At 39.5% G+C, this 7,251-nt stretch overlaps 1 pseudogene; it reads right to left on the reverse strand.

Moving 5' to 3' along the window:
- Positions 1 to 2,016: 2,016 nt before the first annotated feature.
- On the reverse strand, positions 2,017 to 3,232 carry LOC122122032 (annotated as a pseudogene).
- Between the last annotated feature and the right edge of the window lie 4,019 nt (positions 3,233 to 7,251).

The raw sequence follows: 7,251 nt of genomic DNA on the forward strand, positions 1-7,251 counted from the left end.
GGATTACAGCTACGAACCACCATGCTCAGCCTCAACTTCTTCAACTGATGTGGAATCTTGTGAACCTCTCTTGATCTTGGTTTGCCACATAGTTGGGATGACAGGTACACCCAAACATAACTAACAATTGGCTGAAAAATAGTCCCATGGACTTCTTGCCTGGCCTTACCTTTTACCATGGGCCTCCAGCTCTCAGTCTCCCAAGAATCTAGTATAACAGACATGAGCTTTCTTTCTTTCTTTCCTTCTTTCTTTCTTTAGCTCTGGTCCTGGGGTTCAAACTCAGGGCCACAATTCCATTTTGGCTGTTTTGGTAGTTAATTGGCCTGGGCTGGCTTCAAACTGTGATCCTCAAATCTCAGCCTCTGAGTAGCTAGGATTATAGGCATAAGCCACTGGTACCTGGTTTACAACTTTACTTTTCTTGAATTTCTTTTTTTTCCATGAGTGATTAGTCCTTTTTGTGTACCTTTTTTATTCTTTTTCTTGATTGTTCTAGTCAATGTATTTTAACTCAAAAGCAATTTTGAATTGCTGAGTTAGAATTGGAAATGCCAACCTAAATGGCATCTATGCCTGTGTTAATATATATTATATATAATATATGATATGTTATTTATATATTTATGAGACAGACAGGCAGATAGGCAGATAGATAGATAGATAGATAGATAGATAGATAGATAGATAGATAGATAGATAGATTCTGAGGACAAGATCTAATAATTTAAAATATTATCTTTCTATTTCTACTACTTGTCTCATACTTTACTCTGTCAAATCTCAATAATTATTTGTGGAGCAAATCAAGGTATACTTAAGAGACAGAAAAACTATGAAAGATAAGAACATTTGCTAGAAGAATTTAATTTCATTTAATTTAATGCAAGCCCTCTTAGTCTCAGGCTACCACATGGCTGGGATGACAGATGCACACAAACTGAAACCATTTGAGAAATAATCTACATGATGCTTTGCCTGGGCTTGCCTTAAATTACGGTCTTCCAAAGAGATAGGAATACAGACATGAACAGATATATGCGTGTGCATGTGAGTGTGTGTGTGTGTTTGTGTGTGTGTGTGTATGTCCAGACATTTTAAAAGAAACTATATGCTTAATCACTATTCTGTATTTTCCAGCCCTGCTCAGTCATTCTATATTCAACCTTAATTTTCTTACAAATCTTTATTTCTTCATAAATGAACTACTCTTTTCATGTATCTTTATTACTTCTCATTTTCCTGGATTGTTCCAATCAACGCTCTTTTTGTTAAAAATATGAATATTTATTTAGGGTTTTAGACCTAATCAATTTCAAATGACAAAATCTGATTTCTCTCCTCAGAGTAACTGAGGCCACCATGTTAGCATGGTTTCATGGAGGCAGAAATGCATTTCATCAGGCTTAGCACGAAGTAAGTCCCTGATGCATACTACATCCCAGCTTTAGGAAGGAAAAGAAACAAAATTTGCTACGATCGCGGTCTGAACAAATATGCATGCACGCTGATGTAAATGAGCAGCTGAACCTTGGCAAGAAAGATATTTTTCAGTTTGTTTTGCATTTTCTTTTGTTTTTGTTTTTGTTTTTTTTGCTACCCAGTACATGCAGCACTTATGAACTCCCAATGGATTCCCAGCTTTAAACACATTAAATGTCTTTGACTAATTCTTCAGGAATCTAACTACAGACCAAATGTGTTCTGCTGTGAACATTCTGTAGAGTTGAAGTGATGTTGGTGACTGTTTTTAGAGCGGCTGAGGGGGGTGGGAATCAATACAGTGATGGAAGGATAATGAATGCAACAATTCAGACATTCTGTAGAGGGCTACTTTCCATTAAAGGTCAATAAAAATGAGCAAACTGAGATCCACAGGGGAGTCAGCAGGAGCTATTTGTTTTCCCTACCCCCTGTGAATGAATTTTTGCTGAGGAGTCACTGCTAGGTCCCCACTTGGCTCCCTTCCCTTTGGCCTGAGAAGGCAGGGCAGTACAAGGTGATTTGAAGAGCCCATCAGGACTCATTCCCAGAATCATCATCATAGTAACAGCCAGCATCTTCCTCCTCCTCATCTTCATCATCAATGTCATCATCATGAGACAGAATAAATTAGGGAAAATGAGGCCTGGTGAAGGCAACTCAGAAAATGACATTTAGAAACAGAAATGCTATCTTTGCTTCAAGACAGACAAAAAGATGCATTCCTTTCTGAGAGATTCATATCTCACCTGAAGAATTAGCATTTGTTTGGCAGGATGTACCCCTTCCTGAGAGAAATGCTCCACAAAAGTAACTAAACGGAAAACTCAAAACATAAACAATGAGAATGGTAAACAACAGCCACAGACTTAGAAAGGTAACAATAACAAGAGAGATTGAGAGCAAAGATAAACATCTATCTTAAGTCAGACTCAGTGCCTTCACCATATAAATACCCCTGCCACCAAAGAGCACCACACTCAGAGTGTGTCTCTGCCTTTCTGCTTGTTTATCTGCATGCCTACTTGCCTGCTTGCTTGCTCATTTTCCAACTGGATAAAGCTCCAGAAATTCTTCTAGGATCAAAATCAAGGACCCAAAATGAAGAGTCCCTATTTTTAAAGGGAAATGTCACAAATCTTTATCTGCATCCAGTGACCATCATACAATTCATCTTCAAGCAAATCTGAACTGAGAAAAATGTAATTGGCATTGGAAGACACTTTAGGTTTGATTCAGTATTCTACCAGAGTTGTAGGGACCTTCACTTCATCTTCTTCAGCCTTGGTGGCTGAAACCTGTTTCCTAATGATTTCAGCACATTCTTCGTCTTTTTCTTTGCTGTCCCCCCATTTCCTGAATATAACAGGAGTATCCCCATTGGCTGGGGAGAAGGTCTTGGGCTCATTAAACATTAAGATTACACTGATAGTTCTCATATTCTGAAGAGGACTCCACCTTTCCAAGGGGAGTTCTCCACAGTATGGGGCATCTACAGGTGGATGAAGAATTGAAATGTATAATTACCATTCTCATAAATGTTGGGAGGTGGCATATTTTGGTCAAAAATCTGAAGGTAAGTATGGGTAGTCAATAGGAAAGTTAATATCTGCCTTAAAGTAGCCACCTCTGTACAGGGAGTTGGGGGTCCAAAGATGGCTACTTTCCCGTTGTAGAGACCAGACTCATCCAACAGGGTGATCTGGAAGCTCTCCACCAGTTCCTCCTGCAAGCATTTCAGCTCAACCATCAGGTCTTCTGTGATCAGTGGCTGCAGCCATGCTGGGATGGGACTCCAGTCCTGCTCAAAAACCTTTGTGAATGGCTGGGTTAGAGTTAAATGCAAACTTTTAAAATTATGTGTGTGTTCATGCATGTGTGGTGTGTGAAAAGTGTATTTCTTTCATAAAAGCCTTAGGTCTCTACCTATTCTGTTAAATAGGACCCTATCAATCATCCTATGACCAATTAGATAAAAATCTCCACTTCAGAAAGTGGAGAAGTGTGGGGCAAAAAGTCTTTCCACCTGCTAGGGATAACTTCAGAGAATGGTGAGTATGTCACCAGACAGAGGTGAGGTTTACTGAACCTTTTATATAGGAACTCTTCACTTAGGGTTCTTGACTTCGATAACAGAATAAGAATTTCTGGACAAGTCACAATGGTAAGAAAACTTGGCAGCACTTTATTAAGTAAACAAGCAAGGAAACAGACAGGCAAAAAGCAGACAAACAGAAGTGCAGGGGCACACTCTAGCAGAATGTGGGTGCTCTTATAGGGACATAGAGACATACACAAGGAGACACTCAGAGAGACACCCAGCTCCTTGGGCTTTTGGATATTTATAAAGTAAAGGCAGGGGGTCTGACTTTAAGTTATGCAAAGCTAGGTGCTTTGTCTTTACTTTAACTACACCGAGTATTATTCTCCAAGTTCCCAGGTAAGAATGCATCTTGCCATAAAACAGATCCTTATCCTTGAAACAAGGAGACACTCTGCTATCTGAATTTTGGGGCATCCTGTCAGGCAGTTGTAAATTCTTGGGTGAGAAATGGATCCCTTAGGAAAGAATGCATTCAGTTGCCTCTTTATGAAGCAAAGATAGCATTTCTAGGTTTTTAAGATACCATATTTCTGAGTTGCCTACACCAGGCCTCCATTTCCATAATTTATCCTGCTTCATTTCCCCCAAAATGACTTTTGTTCCCTTAATCTTAAAGTAACGACATGAAGGAGTATCTCCTGTATTTTCTGTTAGCGGACCATACCTTATTTTTCCTAGTCTATTGGGCTCCAAGTAGAGATAGGTTCATTGATCAGTTGGGTCAGATATAGCAGCATAAAAATAAGGATAGTGTAGTCAAATACATAGCAGCCTGGAACCAGAATCCAGCCCAGTGCAAACTGAGAATAAAAGAGGCAAGTAGAGAAGAACTAGAGCATAGAATTTAGTTAGTAAAACATCAACAAGCACTTTTCCCTCTATACATCTAGTGTGGCTTTGAAAATGAAGAAGTTAGCTTTCTTTTGTACCAGGTAGGTTATGCTGGACAAAGCAGTAGAATGCTATGAGTTCAAGTTGGCAGAACCTTTAGTACTCAAGCCTTTTTGTGGTTTTCCTGATCAATTTTCTGTCCCATGACATTCATTTTCTTTCACCAAAGTTTGGTAGTATTCACTGTGCATTAGTATTCAACGTGACACCTCACCCCTTCTTGCCATGGATTTCATTGGCCTACCTGCACTTGTACTTGGTTTCTGGATAGTTCCCCCTGACCTGCCAGTACCATACATGTCTGCATTCCTGCTTATCCTCTAGGGTATCAAGAACCCCTGACAATGGGTTTTCCAGTTCCCAGACACATGGATATCTCATATGGCCATATGTTCTGAGACAGTGCAAACCTTACAGGCTGTTGGCAGAAGAGATGAAAGGGTGGACACTGCTCTCCCCCACTGCCTTCAGTGTGTTATTAAATTCTCAACTCAAAACAAGTAGGAAAATTTCTCTTTATTAAATAGCTCTAAGAAAAATAGGTCTCCATCTCCTATCCTGTTTTCTTTCATTTACTCACAAAAGTAAATGGAAGTAAAATATGGAAACTGGATCTAAGTAACACCATTTTGGCATCTTAATAGAAGATGGGGACATTCTGAGAACTCTAGAGGTGATGGAGGACATTCTTTGGATTGCAGGTGTGTCATGTGTCATTAAGCTCCAGGAAAGTCTTGCTTCCACTAGATAACTGAGTCCTGATTGCCCCTTATTGTTTATGTATAACACTTTTGTTAGGATTAAGTATCTTCATCTAGTTTGCTCTGCCTACATATAACACTTTTGTTAGATTTAATTTCTCACACTGGTTACTTGGTTTTTGCCTTTAAAAGCTTTATGTGAGAGACATTCTGGGCTGCAGGTCTTTGAGACAGGAGTCTACCTGCAGTCACCAGCTCTCTCCTAATTGGATTTCATAAAATGTGGCTTCTCTGTTTCTTGCTGATCAAATGCCCATACAACAAAAGTATAGAGAACAACCCCAAACTCATCTGTAGTAGAGAAATTCAAAATGGCAAAGCAAATGCTACTTGAGAAGCACACAGCCTCTCTCTGAATAGTAAGGCAGAAATGATACGACAGGGAAGAGAAAAATATTTGATATAATCATATCTGTTGTAAAAATATTTGTTTTTTGCTCTCAAGCCTTGAAAAATTCTCAGAACCTGCCTGACCAAAGCATTGAATTTTAAACTATCCAAAATACAATATCAGAGTAATGGGCCCTTTACTGATAATCCCAGCCCTGTTATACACCTCTCATTCCTATTAAACCAGAAAACAAAACTGTCAGAGGAAACAAGTCAGGACTGATATCCCCATCCTTCTGGTCCTATTTAACTCCTTTGATCAAAACAACACCCAGAGGGATATTGCAGACTCATTAAAGGAGAAAAACAAGGACATACAATACAAGTGGGTGTTTTTAACCACAAACATTCCCAGAGGTCACACATAATCCCCATCTTCCTTTGAACCTCAAGGAATGTGGACCTTGACAGCCACAATTTAGAACCACTTATTATTTTTATTATTATGATTATGATTGTGATGATGATGATGATTATCTTTAGTTTTGCAAGGGACTTGCAACTTAAGAAAGTAGTATATGAATATAATGCATCTTGATCAGTGTCACTCTTTTCAACATTTTCATCCACTCCTCCCAACCTAGTCCTTCCCTCACTTATTTTTTCTGGTCCTGGGGCTTGAACTCTGGGCCTAGGCACTATTCCTGAGCTTCTTTGGCTCAAGGGGCAGAGCACCAGCTTTTTTTCTGAGCAGTTTATTGGAGATAAGAGTCTCAGGGACTTTCTTGCCCAAGCTGACTTCAAATCACGATCCCCAAATCTCAGCCTACTGACTAGCAAGGATTGCAGGCATAAGCCACCAGCACCCAGCTCCCCCATTTTTCTTAATTGTGTAGTATGTGCACTGGGTTTTTGACTGAATTTTGATATAAGCACCAGGCCTTTCTAAGGAATTACACTATTTGAGTTCTCACTTACATTTACCATATTTCAGTTAATACATTTGTAACCACTTGCAGTAACTACCCAACAGTTCCATTGCTCAGAACTTGCTGCTTCACTTTCTTGGAAAGATTTTTCTTAAATGAGCTCTGATTCCTACACTGTGGAACCTGGCTTGTCTACTTATAAAGAGGATAGACTATTTATTTATTTATTTATTTTGGTCGTGGGGCTTGAACACTGGGCTTGAGCACCATCCCTGCACTCTTCAGCTCAAGGCAAATGCTCTACCACTTGAGCCACAGCACCACTTCCGGTTTTCTAGTGTTTCATTGGAGATAAGAGTCTCACGGACTTTCCTGCTTGGGCTGGCTTTGAACCATGATCCTCAGATCTCAGCCTCCTGAGTAGCTAGGATTACCGCATGAGCCACTGGCAGCCGGCGGATAGACTATTTTTTTAGCTCACTTTTTTGTATTGTTGTTTTAGTCACTATATCCTCTAAAATTAAACACTGAGTAGCAAGACTTGTTCTGCATAAAATTTAATAAAACCTGAAGGATTAGGAAGGTGTGCTTCTATTCTGAGAACAATCTAGGTTTGAGGAAGGAAACATTGTCAAGGATTGAAGCTCTGCTATATTCATCAGCACCTACTCTCCAAGGGATCAGAAAGAATCCTGTGTTTCTCTTAGACTTTTTGCTGAGACTGCTAATCTGGAAATGTTCTGTCAACTCGCAT

This window comes from Dipodomys spectabilis, unplaced genomic scaffold (genome assembly GCF_019054845.1).
Source record: "Dipodomys spectabilis isolate Male_0828 unplaced genomic scaffold, ASM1905484v1 ptg000201l, whole genome shotgun sequence".
In the NCBI taxonomy this organism is placed as follows: domain Eukaryota; kingdom Metazoa; phylum Chordata; class Mammalia; order Rodentia; family Heteromyidae; genus Dipodomys; species Dipodomys spectabilis.